The sequence below is a fragment of the Lissotriton helveticus genome, chromosome 9 (genome assembly GCF_964261635.1).
Source record: "Lissotriton helveticus chromosome 9, aLisHel1.1, whole genome shotgun sequence".
NCBI lineage: Eukaryota > Metazoa > Chordata > Amphibia > Caudata > Salamandridae > Lissotriton > Lissotriton helveticus.
In genome coordinates, this window is record NC_136070.1 from 965,680,684 (window position 1) to 965,702,644 (window position 21,961).

A 21,961-nucleotide genomic window follows, 5' to 3' on the forward strand; every position below is an offset into this window, starting at 1 on the left:
TCATGTGGGCGTTCCGGCACAGGGTGGGCATTCCCTCTGGTACGCCTCGTAAGAGTGATGCCATGAAATCTGCAAGATTTCACTGAGTCACTTTTACGCCCATGCTGCATCAAAACCATGCGTGTCGCAAGTGTCCTGGCGCATCCCTGCTGATTTGCAGAGATGCGCCAGACCTTGTAAATCTGCCCCCACATATGTTCTCCAACAGATTGCATGCACATATAGATTCACATTAAAAAAACGTGTCAGAAACAGATCTATTTTAGGCTATAACCCGGACTAAAGTTGAAAAAAATCTGAACAATAACACCTCCGAAGAAAAATATTCAGAACCTACACATCTCATGTGCCCACAATAACGGTATACTGCTAGTATGTGACTTTACTTAACAAGAGGTCCCTCAAACAATCAGAAATGCATCATGGCCTTCTTCCATACACAAACGCACCTGCCGTTGTGCTCAGCCAACCTTTTGTGTGCAGTGTAAATGCCAATTAACAGCTCAAGTCCCTATTATTCAATAATCCTCATGGGGTGGTTTATGTTAATAGGCTTCCTCTCATTTTCCCTCTTCCCACCCAACTCAATATGCAGGGTTCTGTATTTCACATGACAGGGGAAATTTACATGAAAGATAGTAGGCCTGATATTAAAAAAAAAGGGTCTGATCAAAATACAGATTCACAAGACATGGTATGCTGCCACCACTGCTTTAAATAATGCATCCTGGTCAATAGCCATAGTCCACTGCCTGCTAGGAAGTACCCTTATTCCTCCAGGTCAGGTCTCAGGACACGTCATAAGCCATGTCTAGGCCTATGCGCACATCCAAGGTTACCATGTATCATGTATTGGACATTCCCATCCCAAAAGATGGGTGGGTAGGTAACAGATTTTTCATTGTTTAGACTATGTTGGTTTGCTGAAGGGGAAGGTGAGAGACTTTTCATTGTTTGGCTATGTTGTTTTTATAGGAAGTGAGTGAGTGATATTTCATTGAATAGGGAGTATTGATGGGGTTGAGGCAGGAGTTGGTTGGTGAGAGACTTCTTTACCTTAGTTTAAAGGAGGGCGATAGGTTGCTGGATATTTCATCTCTAGGTTACATTTTTGGGGTTAGGATGGGTGTGAATCAAAGGTTATATAATTGTATTTTAATACAGAGAATATAGGTAGTTAAAAGTTGAACAAAATAATGTTTTATTTTATTCATTCTTCTAGTGAGCTGATTAATTTTGTGATTCCTTTCCAAATCCAAAATTATTATGAAATACAGGAATGGCAACTATGACTATCATCAAGATTATGAAAGACATCAATAGTAAAGTCGGTTTAGGATTGGTGGATAGTTGTGCAATCCTTGATTTCCCTTGAGCTTGAAATTCACTTTGTCCTTCTGTACACATTTGCAATTGTTTTCACTCCATCTGTAATGTAATGTAAAGGGCATTTCTACAGCCCAGCTGTTACTCCGAAGAGTGTCCTGACGCTCTTCACAGACAGGACATCTGCCCACCATCACTGAGATCTGTTGATGTTGAAAATAAACACACACAGTGCAATAAACCTCAGTAGCAAGGGAAGAGGATTAGAGAAAGTACATTGGATGGGAATAGGATTTAGGGAACATAATGATCTGGTATGAAACCACAGACATCACCCTCATGAGCGTTGAAAGAAAGATGGCACTTGTAATGCAAGCATCATTGAAAGATTTAGTACGTTGAGAATACACGTTTTAATTTTGATTACTTACTCAACTGATATACATTGACCCTTTCTTGTCCTTGCTAATGGTTGATAGAAAATGTTGATGGAGTCAACATTTCAGCTCTTGTAAAACATCTTCGATTCAATGGTGTGCATTTTTCCGTGCCTTTGTTACTTAATTTTGTCACTCTAGCCAAGGTATTAACTGACCTATCCAGCACTGAAAATGTAGAAAAAACATGTAATGAGAAAAGTAAACTTTCTTCAATTTAGATAGCTTTCCAAATTTAGGATTGTAGTATTGCCTCCAAAGATCTCCATGTTTCCGGGGTCATCAGAAATGGTAGCCACTAACATGGCATCCGAATCATGGCCTCCCACATGTGTTTTCCAAAAGACCTGTTGCATGCCACATAGATTAGAGAAACAGGGTAAACAGAAAAGTCAGGAGAATGGATGAGATCATGCAAGGCTTAAGCTAAATAGGGGAAGCACCTATTGGTGGACAGAAGATAAAAGCCCTCTCTCCCACATAAAATAGATCATGCGATTATTGAAGAAGTAATGAGAAGTAAGTTTGCACATATCATACATAAGCAAACATATTAGATAGGTTTAGTTATGAAATCAGCAAATAATTTCAAATAATACGTTTTGATTCCATTGTGATGTGCCTCTCTCATTCCAGAGTAGTCACACCTGTGTGATCCTCTTAATCTTCAATTCAGCACAATGACCATCAGGTATCTGGTTTTTGAGTTGATCTGGTAAAGGTTTTTCTCGGTGATTGCAAAGAACTGATCAACTAAAGTTAACAGTGAAGGAGTAACTACTAGTTTAGAAAGAATCAGCAACAATTGCAGAGTACTCACAAAATAACTACCAGGGATCATGACAAGCTCTATGGTTGACCTGATGATGCAATTAGAATATGTACTTTTTTCTTTCGGCCAGAAGGATTTTGTCATTACATACTGCTAATAGATGAAGTCCAAAAATAGAGAATAGTCTATTCAGACATTTTCAGTGCAATATGAAGGCGTTAGTCCAAATAAGGTTTGATGATCCATGTTTGCTTTTACTTTATTTTGATAGTTGTAATTGTGGGAGATAAAAAAAAGTCAACATCCCTTTCTTCTGCACCAAAGACTGCACCTGCAGGTTTGACAACAATATCTGAATACCACGTTACTTCTTGTGATACCTTTGATGGTGCAGCTAATCCTTTGGGAGGACATTCCTGTTGATTCAAATCATGGCTAGTCTCTCCTCATTTCAAGCAGTTAGACAGACTGATTCTTCTGACACTGACAATTGCCTCAGACACACTGCAAACACTTTTCAAGGAAACACACCGGTTGCAGAGCACAATAGGTGTTGTATTGCTAACCTGCTGAGTTCTGGCCACTCCTCCACTTTTTCATGCCAGTGGCAATAGCTCTTGACCTAGTGGAATTGTTTTTTTATTCAAATACTCATGTGCCATCTTCTCTAATGGCAGGTTTGGCAGCAGATCATGTTGAGTGTCCTTCAATTTGACAGCCCTAAATCTCATGTAAACAACCCACATCCGGGTATATAGATGCTAAGGATGTCACTGGTGGTGATTATCAACCAGAGGGTGGAATTGAGTCAGTTTAAAATAAGATTCAGCGTGTCACAGACTCAAATTGTTATTGGAAGCTGAATGCAACAGTGGAGGTTGCTGCTGTGACATTAGTGTAATGCTGTTCAAGCAACTAATGCAGGGTGTACTTGTTATGATAAACGTACTTTTACAGTTCTTCTTTGCATACAAATTCTTCTATTTTTATGTGCATGTACTCTCTTCATGATTCAGACTGTGTGTTCTTTCACATCTTGCCCTGAAAGGGGACAGGCAGGGCCGGACTGGCCATAGCGGGCACCGGGCAATCCCCTGGTGCGCCGCACGGGTAGGGGCCGGTTTTGGGCCCCTGGGTGCCGTTTTTGTTACAGGGCCGGTTTTGCAGCATAGCTGCAAAACCGGCCCTGTACCAAAATCGGCCGAAAACCGACCCCAGCAAAGTGCTCGGCGGCATCTCCAACCCCCGCGAGTGGGGAGGGGGGGCGCGGCCGAGCACTTTGCCAGGGCTGGCTGTGGTTCCCAGTCAGTCCAAGTTTGTACTTGCCACTATCTGTCTGGTAGGCAGCTGATTACACTCCTGATGCAGGAGTTATTTTTATTTTATGTTTTCAAAGTTTTGCATGGGAAGTTATTGGAATGGAAAAGCTACTCTGCAACGCCCATGAACGTGTGCAGCACTGCATTGAGTGCCTCTTATCAAATTTCTGAATTTTGTGGCCTCACCGGACACAGCTAGCACACATAGCCGCTGAGGGTTCCCTGGTGGCATGGAACATGACCCAGAGCAGCGCTCTTTGGTCTGAAGGTGCACAACATGTGTACCCTCCTTTCTATGAGTTTGACTACTGTCAGCTCATGGGACTGTTGAAGACTCCCAAATGGGCAACAGAAATATTTTAATTGTGGGACTGGCCTTTTTACCCATGCCAATGCAGGCAGAGTGTCTGCTGACCTCTACTGCTCAAAGGTCTGACTGACAGTCTAACATGACGTGGACCTTCTTATCTTTTATGGGGGACATGGATGTCACATGTCTGCATAGATGCTGTGCATGTTGGAAGGTGAGCATGAAGTGTGTGTTTGAAGATTTTCTGTTGGTGTTCGGGAATCCATTTTGATTTCCAATTTGCAAGTGGTACATACAATGGAAGACTGCGGGGAGTCTGCCAGGCAGAAGAAATAGATTGCAGGGCTCTTACAATGCATTCCTGAGGCTTCTGTTGCTCACCAGACTGTAGGATATGGAGGGTCCCTCGTGACATGTAGGAAAAGCCTTTATATTTTCCTGTTCTATATTTTCTTTGAGGGCTAAACCACAAGTTAACAGTTAGTTAAGTGGGGCAGGCTCTACTTCCTGCCTTTGTTTTGAATTTCCCCCGTCAAGAGACTCCCAAAACCACACAACCTTCTAAGTAACACATGCTCATGCCTGTAACCAAAGACTTTGGGTGGACCAGTCTGGGAGGAGTTGCCCAAAACCAGCCCCAGTGCTGGACCTTTGGAGTACACAAACTCTGCCTGTAATCCTAAAATAAATATGGGGCAGAAACACCAGATGCTAGATGCTACCCCATGATGTGGTTCTGTCCTGTAGTGGTATATATTTTGGGGTGCAGTTGTGTCCTGGGTCGCACGAATTGTGGGAAGTACTGAGCTATTAAGTCTGCAGGGTTTATTTTTTTCATTTTATTTATAAAGTTTTATATAGCGCGAACATGACCCACGGGGGTATCAGAGCGCTTTACAGTACATTGTTATCACATATTATACATTATACATACAATTGGAAATCGCATATAATACAAAAGAGGTAGACATTTGTGTTTGGATATAATCTGTGGCAAATAAGCATCAGAGAGTTAAAGATTTAGAATGTTAATTTATTCATTAGAAACATTTTCGCTTCTTTTTTGAAGCCATTAAAGGAGGAGATTCTGCGTACGTCTGGGGGAAGGTTGTTCTTGAGGCTGTTCACTTTCACCAAAAAGAAAAAAAAATTGAAACTAATTTCTCGACGTGATTCTAGTCTTCACTTAAAGAGGTATAGCGACCACTTGGAGGTACCCTGGGGGTCCAGGTGTGCATAAATAGGCCAGTTTAGGAATGTATTGGGCTGAGACTGAGTTGGAAATAATGAGTATGGAAACTACACTTGTGGCAGAGACAATTGTATGCAGGAAAACAGGAGCACTGCTACTAACAGTACTTAGCACCAGACAGAGAGTTCTAAAAGTGACCCTGGAATGACTAGATAGCCCTTGAAGTTGACAGAGAATGGGTAAACCCTTACTTAACCGAGAAGCAGATGAGATATATTAGCACTTTTATTTTGCTTACCAAGATGAACTGCAAACATCAACAGTACGAAGGGGATTTGTTTCAGAGCTGCCATGTCTGTTAAGTGAATGGAAAACCTCTGGCAACACCAAAACTGATTGTTTCAGATATTCATTTATTTTAACTAAAAGGCTTTTAATAAATGGGTTTGGCTGAGGGGAAGGTTTAAAGCAGTCAAAGGGAGAAAGACCAGAGATCTGTGCTTCCACGCCTCTAAAGTGTCAGTGTTTTTTATTTTAGATGTTAGTCAGCTTCTTCTAACCGGTGGAGTGTTCAACATCCAACTTTGGAGAGTGACATCCTCAGAGGCGCAATCAGTAAAGCTGAACAGGAGCTAAGAATTCCCTGTGCACATTTAGAATAGGATTCTGCAGGAATGGTTGACAGAGGCTTCTGGCTTGAAGAGGTAGGGCGACTGCAGGTGGACTCTGCCGCAGTTTAGGTAAGGCCAGAGAGAAGCAAGAGACCAAAGCGAGCATGTGGCCTCCCAAGTAAATTTCATATAATCTGTCTAGTAGGAGGCAGGGGTCAACCATGTCAGATGGTGCCAACACAGTGAGTAGACTCAAAAGAATGGGACTGCTAGAGTTGAAGGCCATGCAAAGATCATTAGTGCTTCGGACTACCGTTTCATCAGTTCTACGACATGGACCGAAACCAGCCAATGCATCATCCAGTGCATTGTTATCATCAAAAAAAGAACAGACTTGATTGACAACCTGAATCTGTTGACAAAACTAGCAGCTTCATAATCTTCATTACCTGACCTGGAAATATTTGTTCCAGGTCAGGTAATGGGGCCTTCAGCATTTGTAGCTTTAGGATGGCTTTACTCATATTTTCTGCTAGTTGACTGTGTGACAAAGCCAATGACCAAAAGCATTTTAATCACACAATTTATTGCCTCATTGACAATCTATCAGCGCCATAGCGATGGTAGATACAATGTCTTTCTTTTGCATGGTAAAGTCACTCTGAGCAAGGTATTGCTCATTCAGTCGTTGTCGAAGCATGTACGGGTCGGAGTTCAAAAAAGTTTGATTGCCCAGCATGAGGAAATATATGGGGAGGCCATAATCTCATGAAAGTCCTCTTAACTTTTTCCAAGCTCTAAAAAAAGTGGCTCAAATGGGAACACATTCTGCTGTGGGTGATCAGTATGACTTGGACTCAGTTTAAATCCTCATGATAACCTGCAATGAGATACATGCATTGGGCTAAACAGGCCCTTTTGGCAGCATCAGCCATCTAACATTGCAATGCACAATGCACCAGCCATCTGGTGTTGCATGGAAAATGTTACAGTCATTGTCAGTTGCAATGAATCCAACACTTAAAATACATAGTTCAAGCCTTTACAACCATCTCTGCAATACGTTCTTCCAGGATGTTGACAGCCATGTGTGCTTTCTCCATGCTGAATAATGTGACTTGTGCTTGCTGACAATGTGTTGATGGCTTTTGTGAATGTAAAAGAAATTCCAAACCCAGCATGTGTTCTTCCTGGCAGTGTCAGGACAGAGTGTTTTCATACTGCCAGACTTACAGGGTTTCGGGGACTGGTCCAGGGGCACAAGAAAGGTAGAGGTTTGCTGAGGCTGTTTATGGGTTCTGTAGCAGAAAAAAATGTCCTTTTAACAAGAAATAACGAGCAGGAGGAGACACATGCATAGAAGATTTAGCATGCATACCAATAGACACTATTCGATTTTTGAAGCAAAAAATTGCTTCATTTTGTCGGTCTCCCACCTGACATTGACTCTATTTCAATAGAAGTCAATAGGGAAAATACATTGTCCTAACTATTTTTTTAAATATCCCACTTACCTGTTCTAAAATATTGGCATGTATCTATTAAGTGAAGATTAAACTGGGAACAAACATTCAGATTACTAGACTGTAAAGCAAAGTAGCATCAAAGGAAAATGGAAACAAAATTGCTTCGACTATGGGAAGCTAGCTTTAGCCTTGTGAAGAAGAGTGCCTTGTAATAGGAAAGTATGTTACTGATCATATGGCAAACAAAACCACTTAGGTCCTAATGACAAGTATTTGCGGTGAGGCAGAGGGTGGCATGCCACTGCCATGCTCCCGCACCGCCAAAACTCACCACCACCCGCCCACCAGATTACGAGTATTTTCCCATTTGTGAGCCTTAAACGGCACCGCTGTGGGGCCGCAGTGCATGTTGCTGCACGGCATGGCGTGTGCAGTCCATGTCATGCTGGAATGGGGTGCATGCACACAGAGGGGCCCAACATGTGCCCCCCCATGCATGTACCCCATTGCACAGGGGCAACAGGGGGGCCTGTAAGGCTCTCTCTCTTTTCTCACTGCCAGCAGTTTCATGAAGTGAGAACCTCCATGACAGTCAGTAAAAGTACGTTTATTAGATCATTGGTCTCTAAACAGCATAATGCATATTACAATAAATAGTTTAAAACATATACAAAACAATTTCATAGATACTTTAAAAAGGACAATGCCTTCAAGGGGCAGTTCCTGCCTCCCTCCCGCATCTTAAAAATTTCGTACAGCAATACTCCTAAAATTGCAGTCAGCAACACAGTCAAACTATAACGTAAGGATAGTATTCCAACCTAAACCCAATTTACTTGGAGCATGTCTCACTATAACTCCATGCCAATTTCTATCCAATCATATTTGGTTCCAACAGAGTCTTTTTTACCGCCTTCATATATTTTGCCATGGTGATTGATATATCAAGATTTGGCATGTCAGTAAATAGATTAATTGCTAGCAGGCGCTCAGTTATGCCATATTTTAAAAACAAAAGTCGTAAAAACAGTTTCCGCTGTGACACAAATTTTTGACAGTCTAATAAAATATGTAAATTGTGTCAGTTGGTACCTCATATACAGCGGCATTTACAATCTAGTTGTACCAATTCTGCTTTTCGATTTCCATGAGATACCCAACGGTTAACCCCTATTCTCCATCGGAGCACTTCAGCTCTTAATCCAGCATTAGGTAGTGTATCCAAATAGGGGTACCACATATCATTCTCCCAGCTATTCATCATACAATGGACTGACACTTTCTTTCTCAGGTATATCATATCATTTTACCTGGATATTTCTCTTCCTGCTGTTCTAAGCTCCACATTGGAAGCTTCAACTGACAGTGTCGCCTGGTCAAATTTTACATTAAGCCTTTTACACAATGCGCACAATTTCATTCTAATCACATTGGCCTAATTTAAGTCGCTGTGCAAAATCTCCTCTTTACACCATTGTGACACTTTTGTAACTTCCTCCGATCCCAATCTTTTCCAAAATCTTAAAAGGGCCACTTGTTCCTGTATGTTCCATGAAGTCACGCCTAGCTCCAATCGGATTGCCTGAATCATAGAGGAGCCAGGCAGTGACATCAACGGTTTTACACCTTTCCCCTCCTCAATGTCCCAATTATTCTTCCCGCTCAAATACAAGACTTCGGCCCCGTACTGCACTTGTGGGGGTATCATTGCCTTATAGGCTTTCAGTAATGGTCTCTGTGACATATCCCCATAGATTTGGCTAAATTTCCTTAGCCCACATCCTGATGTATGGGCTTTGGCAGTCTGGGCTACCAGATGGATAATCCCATTTTAAAGATTTTTCGAACCAAATACCAAGGTATCTGTATTCATTCACAATTTCTAATTTGGTAGATCCCAGGTACCAATTAAAATTCCGAATTTTCTTCCCAAAACATAGGATTTTAGTTTTATCCATATTTACAATCAGGCGTTTAGCCAAGCAGTATTCATTGAAGGCAGATAACTTCCTTTGCAATCCAATTTCCGTTTGGTCAAATATTACCAAATCGTCGGCGTACAGCAGACAGGACAAATGTTTCCCATGCATTTGGGGGTTGGCACTTCTACTCACTTCTAAAATGGCTGGGAGATCAGCCAGATATATTGCAAACAGTTGAGAACCTCCATGAGATTGCTGGCGGTTAGGAAAGTCATAATATGTTTGGCAGTGCCGCAGGTCACCACCAAGCAAATTGCGCTACCACCATTGATATCTGATCCTTGCTGATTGTGGTGGAGCAATGGCGGTCTGACTGTCCAAGTTGTAATAGGGTAGTCAGAACACCGGTGCAGCAGTGGCCGGACCTCCACAGCCGCAATACCATGAGTCTGGTGGTCCGTGAACCGCCAGACTCATAATCAGGCCCTTAGTGGTGGTAAGTTTCCATCACAGGCAAAAAGTAAAAGACTAGGACGTAACCTCTTTGAAACACAGTAGGGCAACCCCTCCAACTCTCCTAGCTCACTGGAGACATCACCAGTGCCGGCATCAGGTTTGGTGTAGTAAAGGTGCCACGTGCCCCACTGCAAGCAAGGAAAATTTCACTGATTGGATAGTAAAATACAGCAATAATCAGAGTTCACAGGGCCCCTTCGAATACTAAGCCCTGCTGGCACTACACTCACTGCACCACTGATAGCTAAGCCCTTGGGTGTCAGTGGATATCATCCCTTTCAACCTAAAGGGACCCCAGTTCACCGGTGCCCCTTCCCCATGATGGAAAGCGCTTGGAGCCTGGAACTTTAGCTAAAGGCAGGCTGGGTGCATTCTTAATTATGCTTTGCTACCCATCCTCAGAAGCATAGATTGCGCTTGAGTTAATGGTTTATTTACAATATTATTTATTTTGATGTTGTGTAAAGTTATGTTATTGGAATGCATAGCACACTTCTTTCTCTGTAATGTGGTCCAGTTACTTCAGGAGTCTTGCAGCAGGGCTCTAAAACAGTTCAAAAACAGTGTTCTAAAACAGTGCTTAATTTTAGCCAGTGGTTTCTGGTGCTCGACACCTGCACTTAATTGTCAGCACTGGCACTGTCTGTCAAATTTTGAGATACGCACAACAACAGTATTTAATAAGTCAATAAGCATTAAAAATGAATAACATCTGCCGCTCTCACTAAGATGATAGCTTTGGGTCCCCTGGGATAGTTTGAAATGTCACACTTTTAGCAGTGCCATGGTTAGTACTTGTATTGATTCTGTCATTGGCAGCATTGGCAGGGGCAACGAGGGGTGCAGACTGCAGTGGCCTTCTGAGAATGGCCCTGCCACTTACCTTTCTGCAAATTAAACACTGATCCGAAATAAGCCCCTTTGGCCCTGGAAATCAGCATTCACTGGGCCGCCACATGAAAGTGATGATGTTTGTTGTTTCCACAGAGGATAGGAATTAAAAGAGAAACAAGACATGTCCAGAAATGTACAGATGTTCCCCCTCCATTGCCCTGACTCTGCCTCCATCCGATGGGTACTGTAAATTACTCTTAACCAGTGTTTTAAGTGGGATGAAAAAACTGGGGGTTATCTGAAAGGGGAGCACAACCCTGATAAAGGGATGTGGCCAACACAATCAGGGGTGTGGCCTAAATCATGAGAACTAGAATAGTGTGCTTAAGCAATTTTCTCTGAAAAAGGTGGCAACTGTAACTTCAGGGCCTTGTGTCAGCTACCAAAGTTTACTCCACAAAAATGAAATACACACTTTTTATTTAAAAACAAGAGACCTGTGAACAGCAGAGCCAGGCAAGAGACACACATTAACAGGGTTTACAACAATAGTGGTGTAGACAGTTTGTCATGGACCCTTGTGCAAGGAAGGAACTGGCCCTCCTGGTTGCTGTTTGAACTGCAAATAAAGCAGTAATCAGGGTTCAGTGGGTCCCTCAGACCTATGGGCCCTCGTGTTACTGCACCTGCTGAACCAAAGGAAGCTATGCTAGTGTTTTCGAAAACTGGTGTGGGGAGGCAGATGTGGAGAAAAGTGACTGTGAAAGAAAGCTTGATTTTTATTTTTCACTGGTGCCAAAAAAATATCGAATTTGCAAATATGTTCCTCTTCTTTAGCCGTCTGTTTCTTTATGGAGGCAACTTTTATTTTTGCACCAGGCCTATTTCCTGCTCCAGTCCGACCTTACCAATGCTCTAATATCATCTTCCAAAAATTAAAGACAAAGCATTAAACTTTGATGTAATTAAAGACGCCTAATGTTAGGCTTCAGTTCAAAAAAGGCCTAAGCAAATATTCTTTTTCGCCGAGTCTTCCTTTTGTACATAATCACCTTTGTGAGCACCTTCAAATAGGTGAGTTCAGGATATGCGCTGTAGAAAAATCTCTATTGTGTCTGTTTTAAAAACCTGTAATGCAGTGGCGGTTGCTCCGCTAAGGCAGAGGAGCGTCGCCCCACTGCTTTTCAGCAGTGTATAAAAGAAAAATAAAATGGTAATAACACGATGCTCTTATCATTTTATTTTTCCCTGCTGCAGCATTTTTACCAGGCAGACCATGGCTGGACTACTCTGCTCACAGGGGGAACAGCGTTTACAACGCAACTTTTACCACGCAGTACCTTTACCACGCAACTTTTACAACGCAAGCGTTACAACGACTTGCGCTGGGGGGGCCTGTAGGATAGGGAATTGTTTAATTTACTATCCAACTCCTTCCCTACTATCCACGGGGACTGGAGTTGGAATAGTAAATTAAACTATTCACTATCCAGTGCCCCCCAACGCAAGTCGTTGTAACGACTTGCGTTGTAAAACTTACGTGGTAAAGGTATGCGTTGTAAAAGCATGCGTAGTAACGACATACATCCGCTCACAGAGCGGGTGGAGCAGTGGTGAGTGCACTCTGTCAGAGCGAATGGCTGTCTTTGCATGTTCTCCACCGGCTGTAATGCACAGTCTGGGTAGGGAACATACACAGGCTTCCACGCCCTGTCTGAGCGCCGAACCACGGCACTCAGACTAATCACGATGCTGCTGGCACCAGAGTCATGATTAACTTAGGGGAGCCCGTGCGCTTTCTGCTTCCATTCCAGCTGAACGAGACATGGAGAAACGACAGAGGAGAGATACTGTAAAAGGTAAGAGTATATTTTTCTTTCTTCCCACCCACCTCAATCTGTGCCAGCCACAAATGCTATAATGTTGGGCCATTTATAATAACAGAGGCAAAATATAGGGTACACTGACTTGCCTCTTAGTTCACTATATCATTGGCATGAGGGCTGAAACAGGAATGATTTCAGTGCCTGCATACAAACATTCACTTTTAATATATGCCTCTTAATTCCTTGATATAATGTAATGGACTAAGGTAAAATGCTACTCCGTGTTAAAGAAATAGACATGTACACATCGTCCCTGGAGGATGCGAAGACATGCACAATGAAGGTAAGGGGGGAGAATCCCAGAGAAACTTACCTAGCTATGTAGTGCCTTAAATTATCATTGCTGCGTGAAAACAGCGATGCAACAGATTTCACTGCACCCTCCTTGCGACAGGATGGATGCGCTGTATTTAATATACAGCGCTCCTTGTCGCAAGGAGTTACAGATATGTCAGTATTTCTGACGTATCTGTAGGCACAAAAGTGGCGCATTGCTAGGGTGTGTCTGAAACAGACGCAACTCCAGCAATGTGTCCTGTCACATGGGACAAGCCTCATGTGAAAGGGCCTGCATCACCCTGCTGTGAGGCAGGCGTAAGATATTGACGCAGTAGCGTCCTAGAAGTGGTGCACTGAAATCTTGTAGATTTCAATGCGCCACTTCTATGATGCTTTTTGCGGGATAACGCCCACCCTGCATACATCATACCTGGCGCCGAAATAATGTGTCACAAGGGGTTACAAAGTAACGCATCTGCCTAGATGCGTCACTTTGTAAATAAGGAGCGCCATAAGTGACGCAACGGCAGCGCAAAAGTGTCGCAAGGCCTCATAAATAAGGCCCTGATCAGCACTGGCCGGACCTGACCCTCCTAAAGCCCTGCCCTCAGCTGAATGTGTGACAATATAGCAACCCAGTTTAAAGGACTCACTCTTTCAGCCCCCCTCGAACCGTATTCCAGTTGACAGTGGTCCTCGTGACTGGGTTTTCTGTGCCTTAATAAACCCCCTCAGCCACGTTTATTGACTGTCTGAAGGCTCTGTCTGCTCTAAAGAGGTTGCCCTTTGACCTTCCACGAAGTTAAGGATCCCCATTGATGGGTATCTGTTTCAAGCCAGAGTGAGGCAGAGAAAACGATCCACAGCTCAGACGCCAAAAATTGTGCAAACCACTTTATGGTAACAGGAAACCGTGTTTAGAATCCACCACACCCGAGGCAGGGCAGGAAGCGAATCCTTGATTTTGTGAGGCTGCGGTTTGGAAGTTTACATCAAAAAATATACACGAAACTCCTGAAGTCTGCTAGAACGTGTGCAGCCACCATGGAAACGATGCCCTTTGACCTCCAGTACTCCACGCACTACCACTGGCTGCCACAATAGGGGCCTACTTCCGCCCATCTCTGGAGGAAGAAGACATGTGTCAATCCACCCGATTCAGAGAGGACACTCCCGATTTTTAAGCAATACATGTCTTTATTTATTTGCAGCTTCCCATCTGAAATTTCTTCTGCTTCAATTAAAGTTTATGGAGGAAATACAGTCCCCCGATTTTATTATCAAAATCTTCCTCTGTCTTATTGCAAAATGTGGACAGGTATGAATCAGAAGACATGACATTCGGGAATCAAATAAGATGACATCCCCGTTGGTCCTGCTGCATTGAACAAACAACTAAGAGCCAGTTTATGTAAACTTTGCAAGGGACACAATAGGCCAAGGGGCTGAATATGAATTGAGTGGCCCCCAGGTGGGCTACCACTCCTGTCAACTATAAGTGGCCCGGTGTTTCAACACCCAGGTTTTCCAGGTACAGGAGCAACATACTTCGGGGCATATCAACAAGGGCCTTATCTCCGCTTTTTTGGCTCTAAAAGCCAAAAAAGCAGAGATAAAACTATAACCCTATTTACAAGTGGTTGCTAACATGCATTAGCGCATTTTAGCACCCGTTTTCCCGATGCCTCGCTTTGCATCTCTAATGAGGTGTAAAGTGGGTGTCACTGGGCAGTAACGCATGTAAATTATCGCTGATGTGCACATCGCGATATTTACTAGGAGGCCCACGCATTTTAGCATACGTTAGTGTTTGGCGAAAACCACGGTTTTCGCCTAAAACTAACATCTGCTAAAATGCTGACTTACGTATACTTAACATTGGGGTGGATTATGCTGATACGTCCACAGGGTCCTATCAGCAAGGTTATTGCGGTTTTCCATGGAACATCGCTGGAATAATTATCGCCATTGCGCTATGTGTTGTTAATACAGCGCTAGCATGGAGATCATTTACAGCGATAGCTGGCGATAAAAAAAATTCACGCTAAGCGCGGCCAGCGATAATTATCGCTGCGGCTTGATAATATGCCCCATGGTTTTAATTTTCAGAAAAGTAGGCTGGTAGAATCTGTATCAGCATGGACTGCAGGTGCAGTCTTGTAGAGTACCCTGTACTCCACCTGGGCCCCGTCTCAGCTGCAGCCAGTGCAGGTAAAAGCGGTGGTGGCGGTGGGGCCGGGTGGGGGGATTTCCACGGACAATGGCAAGGGAAAATTAAAAAAATAATTCATTTTCCCTCGTTGTCGTCTGTTGAAATCCTCCCCACCCGGCTCCACGCACCACTGCTCTTACCTGCACGGACCGCGGCTGCCCCGCCTAAAGCCAGGGCTTAAAGTGGGATGAAACAAGTGGGGGTTTTTAAAAGAGGAATGGCCTATTTAGTTAAGTGTTGGGCTTTAAAAACGTCTTATTTCCATAGTGTGCCACCCGACGAGTATTTTGATTCCACTCTGAGCTTTCTCTTATTGCATCCAGATATATAACACAACAACTGGCATACACGTAAATCCAGCCAGCACTACTGGCTTTGTCAATGGTAGCTATCTGTTTAAAATAAAGTTACAACAATGATTTGGTTGCAGTATAATAATGATAATGTTTCAATTCTGAAATTGTGGGACTGTGGATTTAACATTACTGAGGCTTGTGGAAGGGGTAGTGGTGGTATTCAGAGTTTCACAGTCACTCCCCTTATATTCACTCTATGTTAAAGACACCCTTTTTCTCTCCCCACCTTATTCATCTGTATATCTTACACCTCATCTCTTTCCCCTTCAGCACCCTCTTTTCACTCTTCTCCTGAATGCCCTTCCTCACATATCCTTCAATTCTCCCCCCACTAAACACACAACGCACCCACTCATCTGTACGCATTGCATATTCTTCTACTTGCGCCTTGTCAATATTTTGACTACTCTGTCCCTCCTTCACACACATTTGCTCAGAACCACAATTACAATTAGAATATGTGACCACTGTCGTGTGCTCTGCAGAGAGGCCAAGGATTGAATGAGCATGTATTCTGAACATCTTTTTGACCATCAGCATGCACTGTGAGATTGCTTTCAGCCTCCTCTCTAGATCTCTAAATCTCTAAATCGTGGCTCGTTATAAACACATGGAGGCGACTCAGTTCAAAGTATGCACTATTCAAGAGTCATATGCTACAAGGAAAAAATACAGAGACACAACGTTCTACAAATACTAACACTCTTAGGGAATGGAAGTTTAATTAAAACATGTGAAATGTAAACAGGAACTAAATCACACATCAATTACCGTCTACATTCATTGTTTAGAAACTGGATCAGTGTTTATGCCATTAAAGTTAAGGACCTGAATATAGGCCCCAGAGGGACTAGTTTCAATGTCCATTTTTATTTCCTAGCGGGTCCTATACCCTTAGGAACCCAGCCCACTTAAAGCCCTGCATAAAAAAACACTGTGGGAGCAGTGAACACATCCTGTCCTGCAGTGGCCCTCCACTCAGATTTGTCACCTGCTTAGAGCAGATGGTAAATGTGAACATTAACCTTACCTCAAAATTGAGACTTCCATGCGGAATTCTTACCGGAAAAACCTGGTCTATACATTTATGCCACATCCATTGGGAATTAACTCGGACTAGGCAAATTTAGGTACCAAGGGGCATATTTACAAGGAAGTGCCTCAGCATGACAAAGCAAGCCCTTTGGCTGCGCCACGCTGTGGCACTTCCAAAACACAGGAATGCAACATATCTACAATAATATGTTGCATTTCTGTGCTCGCCCCTGCGCTGGAGCACAAACAGCTGCCATGCGCCAGCGCTGGCACCCTTGCACCATGGTGCAAGGATGCCTGCGTCATGGGGAGATTGTTTTTGTGCAGGAAGGGGCACCTTCCTGCAGAAAAGCAATCACTACAGGCATTTTCCTCTTCCAATGCATGCTGTAGAATGCAGCACGCCTTGAAAGAGAAAAAAACGAGGAGAAATTAAAACATTTCTCCTCGTTACACCTCGCTACGCCACCCCTAGGGTGGCGTAGCATTCAGATGCATTTCCAGATTTACGATTCCTCGTAAATCTTGAAATGTGTCTTGTTCTATGGGTGTTGCGTGGGAACACCCACAGCAACACCTATGGAAGGCCCTTTTCACGCAAAGTGCCGCCTGTAAAGGGGCCATATATACAAGGACAGGAAAGGCCATGCAGGGTGGCTTTTCCTGTCCTTGTAAATATGGAGCAGTGAAATGCGCCACCAGTACGTCACAAATAGTGACGTACTGGTGGCGCAGGGGGACTGTGAATCTGCCCAAAAGTTACCAGTTGGAATTGTAAATTCCAGTCACCCAGTATCTCCTCACATTATATGCTACCTGAATGCAGAGCAGAGAGTACTTTTGCCCACTTTTCTGTTTGTATAATTGTCAATGCATCAAACAGGGTTAGTTTCCATTCTGAAGAGTTTTGCAACATCAGTTTGCTGTTCTATGTTTATATAAAGAGAGATGGAAAAAAATGTTTTACTTCACTTTTAATAAGTTTGATAAGTAAGCTAAAAGTTGGTTAGTTAAATTAACAGTTTCCTTAGTTCTGAAACGATAATAGACTAGGCTTGTATGAAAATTATGTAATTTGCTTAGCAGAAATTAAACGAAATCCCAAACTCCAAAAACTATGCAAAATTTGAGGATGATTTTTGCACTAAAATAAATAGTAAAAAATCTCATGTGATACAAACAATGGCCGGTCACACTCTGTTCATGTCATTCACGTGTTTCAGCCATAAGATTTTGCACCCAAATAACATCTCAATTACATGACGTAACTTAATGTCACGCATTGCATTTAACACACATAAAGCGTACATGCAAGTTTAAGTTAAATTTCACTGGGACCTATAATAACATAGAAAATCTGTGTGGCCAACCCTGAATTTTCACTTTTCACAGGAGAACTCTGTGCCGTTTACCCCTGCTAACCAATGAGAAGGTGCCTGGCCGCCTCCCTTCAACATGGTAAAATTGGGATACTTCTAACTGGCATTTTATCCACATGTCCCCAGTCTATGGCAAAATGTGTACCCAGGGCCTGTAAGTTAAATGTCACTAGTGGCCTGCAGCACCCATCCACTACTGTGACAGCGCAAACATAACTGCAGGCTTACGTTTGTAGCCTGGCTGTTGCAGTTTTAATCTGCAAATTCGACTTGTCAAAGAACCCCCTTTGACTGTTCAAAACCTTCCTTTTAATAATGTGTTAGTCACCCCTAAGTAGTCCTTATTGTCCATAAAAAAGGTGTCTGGATCTCAGTTTCAACCGATTTTGACAGGTTAAAACCCACTGGAATGAAATCTGCAGTTTCAGTAGTAACCTGAAACTGACACATTTTTCCCACTAGATGGCAACATCCCCTAAGTGTTTCCTTAGTGTGATTACAAAATGATGTAACTGCATTTATTTCTTGTAAAGCAAGAAAGGCTGAATTAGTTTGGGAATTATTTTGTGTAAAATACTGCAGCCACAGAGTGAAACAGATTTCTGAAAGGTACTTTCCCTTAAGTGAGTTAAGCCAAATGGAGCTAGAATGTAGATTCGGTGTCCTGTACTTCTATGTTTGCTTGAACTGTCATCTATATTCTCTTGATTTGGTTGGGAATAGTATGGGATTGGTCTGAGTTTGCAAAGTGAATGGAAAGAGTGTTGAATAGTGATGTGGCCATTCGTAAATCGAACTGTTTGGTGATAATCAATCAGCCTCTTCAGTTCTGGAGGATGAGAAAGGGTGAATCTGGGGGACTCGCTCTGCTGACAATATGTCCTGTAGGTAGGAAGTTTTTAGGGTAGGATGTTCCTTGGGGCATATTTGAAGTGTTTGGGGAGAAATTGACCAATATATACCTCTACTCTTTCTGCACATTATGTTGTACCTCTCAGATTACATCAAATATATTTCCTATGTAATGTTGCTTTTGATCCAGTATAGACCAACGGCTTTTAAAATATGATATTCATATTCCCTCCCATATCCTGTTGTCTGTGGTACTGCCTCTAACATGTCATGAGAACCTAAAACCTGCTCAGGACTAGTTATAACTGTGGTGGAACGGAGGGTGGGTGGTGACTTGTGCATGCTGGGGGGTGAAGGGAAATATTAACAGAGTGGGGCGTTGTTCACAGTATGCTCTTGAGTAGGGGACTCCCTCCCATGCAAAGTGCCACACTGGTTCCAACTTTTAGAAATTTACACTTTCTCTACCTGAAATTCATGGAGATTAAATTTGCATTTACTCTCCCGCTTTTGGCTGCCAGTAATTAGTATGTGAAGAGGTGTGAAAATTGCAACCAGAACCACAGTGGCTCGGGTTTGGGGAGGTGTTGTTGTTCCCTTGACAGGATAACCAGGAGGGTTGGGCCAGGACTTGACTTAACTTCAAAGAGGCCTCCCCTGTGACAGGCACATTTTAGCTGAGCCAGGCATTTGCGCCCAAGCTAGAAAGGCTCCAATCACAGTGGGCCTCTTTTTGACATTGAATGTAAACATGGGTGATTAAGAAATCCTGGCGCTCACTCACAGTACACAAGTATCTGCTATGATTGTTATATTCCAGCGGTGCTTTAAAAAGGGAGGATGTCAACCCTGCATCCCCTAACAAACCCTAGAGTTTTATAAACAAGAAACAGAGCCTTTACACACACACAAAATAGATGCACTTTTATCATACATATTCTCCAAAAGTCCATTCATATCAAAACGTTTGTTCTTTATTATTCCTGGCCCTTAGCCAACATGTGTTTCATGGACGGGCGTCTCGCCCCACGACTTTGTCAGGGTTAAAACAACACAGAAAGCCTCCATTCTACATAAACAAAAGATATGTCCACAGGATGTACAGCAATCACTGTGTGACATAATACATCTTGGCCTTGTTACATAGGCCATGTCATCAAAGTATGGTGGAAACCCCTGCATCAGTAGCTTTCATGCATGAGTAAAAGTGCTGAAAACATTAACCTTAAGTTATGATTCATACTGTCTACGGTGGAGCAAAAAGCAGATACAGAGTTAGGGTCTAATATCAACATCATACAGTATCAGTTCTTATCCGTTGACTACTCTTAAGTAACATATAACATACATCTTTAGCATAACTATACACATGCAACCCCTTGTCTCACATGCCAATTGCCTTTCTATCCAATACAAAAGCCCCATTGTGCTCACTCTATAGACCCAAATTGAAACCAAAATGAATACCCAAAGAGAAGCCAAACCTTGTGCACAATGGTGCATACCAATACCATATAAGTCATGCACGCATCTTCAAAGGGAGGGCACACATTAGTATGCTTATACACATCATCATCTCATTCAAAATTCCCAAAGCACCAGTATAGTGTAACTCATATCTTGCTTGTATCCTCTGACACTGTAATCAAACCAAAATCCCATATAAAAACCCTGGGTAATGTGTCCAACACCCCCTACAAAAGAACACAAATAACTGAGGCTCGTACCTCAAATTTGGGGCATCATCTTTTGCCCATTAGAACATCCAGATTTCCTTAGTGTATATATTTCTACATCAGAGAAAACGAAAGAGAAATCCAATCACTCTATACCACCGCTCTGTATTTTGGGCAACTCATCCCTGTCTGTGGGCCATCATATATGTAACTGCCTACTCACAAGGGGATTTTGGGGGGCAGCCGAGCAAAGGGAGGTCTGCCCCCTGGGCAGATTGGAAGGGGCAGGGCTGGCCAGGTCTGCCCATTTTGTTTAATTTGGGTTATTTTAGTAAATAGCCAAATTAGAGCCCAACAGTATAAGTGCTGAGGAGGCTTGCTCCCAGCCACCATTTTAGGTTTGGTGACCAGGTGGCTGGGAGCAGGGTAGTGTAGTGAGGACGTTTTTCTCCTGCCTCCCCCCACCCCCAATTTTTTTAGATTTGGCAATGGGTGGATCTTTTGGGTTTTTATTGGTTTCATTGGGCTGTTTTTGTTGAGAACAAGTGTTCATGTATATTGTTGCTTGGAACAGGTGCTGGCGGGGTTTTGAAAAGTTGGCCTGGGTTGGCAGAGGTTTTTGTTTAAGTGTTGGATGTTTGTGAGCAGGGGCAGGGAAAGGTTAGGCAGGTATGATAAGTTTCGGGGTAGACGTTTTATTAGTTACAGTTGCAGAAAGGCAGGTAGGGGATTTGGGTTTTTATTGGAAGGCATCATTTTTAACTGCAATACTGTGTAATGTTGTTATGTTAATGGCAGGGTGGGGAAAGGTTGGAAGGGATCTTAGGGGTGAGGGGGATCAGGGGTCAGTTATTCGATGTATAGTGAGCTTTAGTTTTGTAAGGCATTTGCCAGGTTTGTATTTGTAATGTGAACCTGTTTCAATAAAGCAGCCTTTTTCACACACATTTGTCTTGGTCTGGCTTGCTCCCATCCCTCCCAATTAAAACTGTACTCCGGCCATGCAGGAAGTCAGGGTGTGCACCTGACTGTTATAATCATAAATGACGGTATCTAAAGAAAGGAATATGTTCATAGTTTCGGGCATCACTGTATATCAGAATTATCATGGCCAAAGTTCCTACTTACACAGAAATAATTCCTCTGTGGATGATTGCAATGCTTACCGCAAATAAGCTGCACTCAAAACGTGCTAGTCTAGTCAGCATGAACCGCATATCATGAAGGGCCATATCTAAAAGAAAATATACATATACTAAATCAGAATTGAACTATCTCAGTCCCAGTCCGCCTTTAGTTAAAGTAAATTTCTCGTAGTGGGTCTCCAGTCATACCGTATATGCAAGACACTCGATATGTGGAAGCAGTCTTGGGTGACGGACTCATTGTCTCAAGTGACGGGCAGTGGATACATACTGAAAGATGGCGACACACGTACATGAGACGATGAGCTCGTCTTTGATGACGCTTCATTTTTTGGACTGGAATACTGCTGATAAAAATGGCAACAAGATGGGAATTTACTTTTAGAATTAATAATTCAGTTTTTTACATTGAAGTTCAGCAGAGGGATCCAGGGTT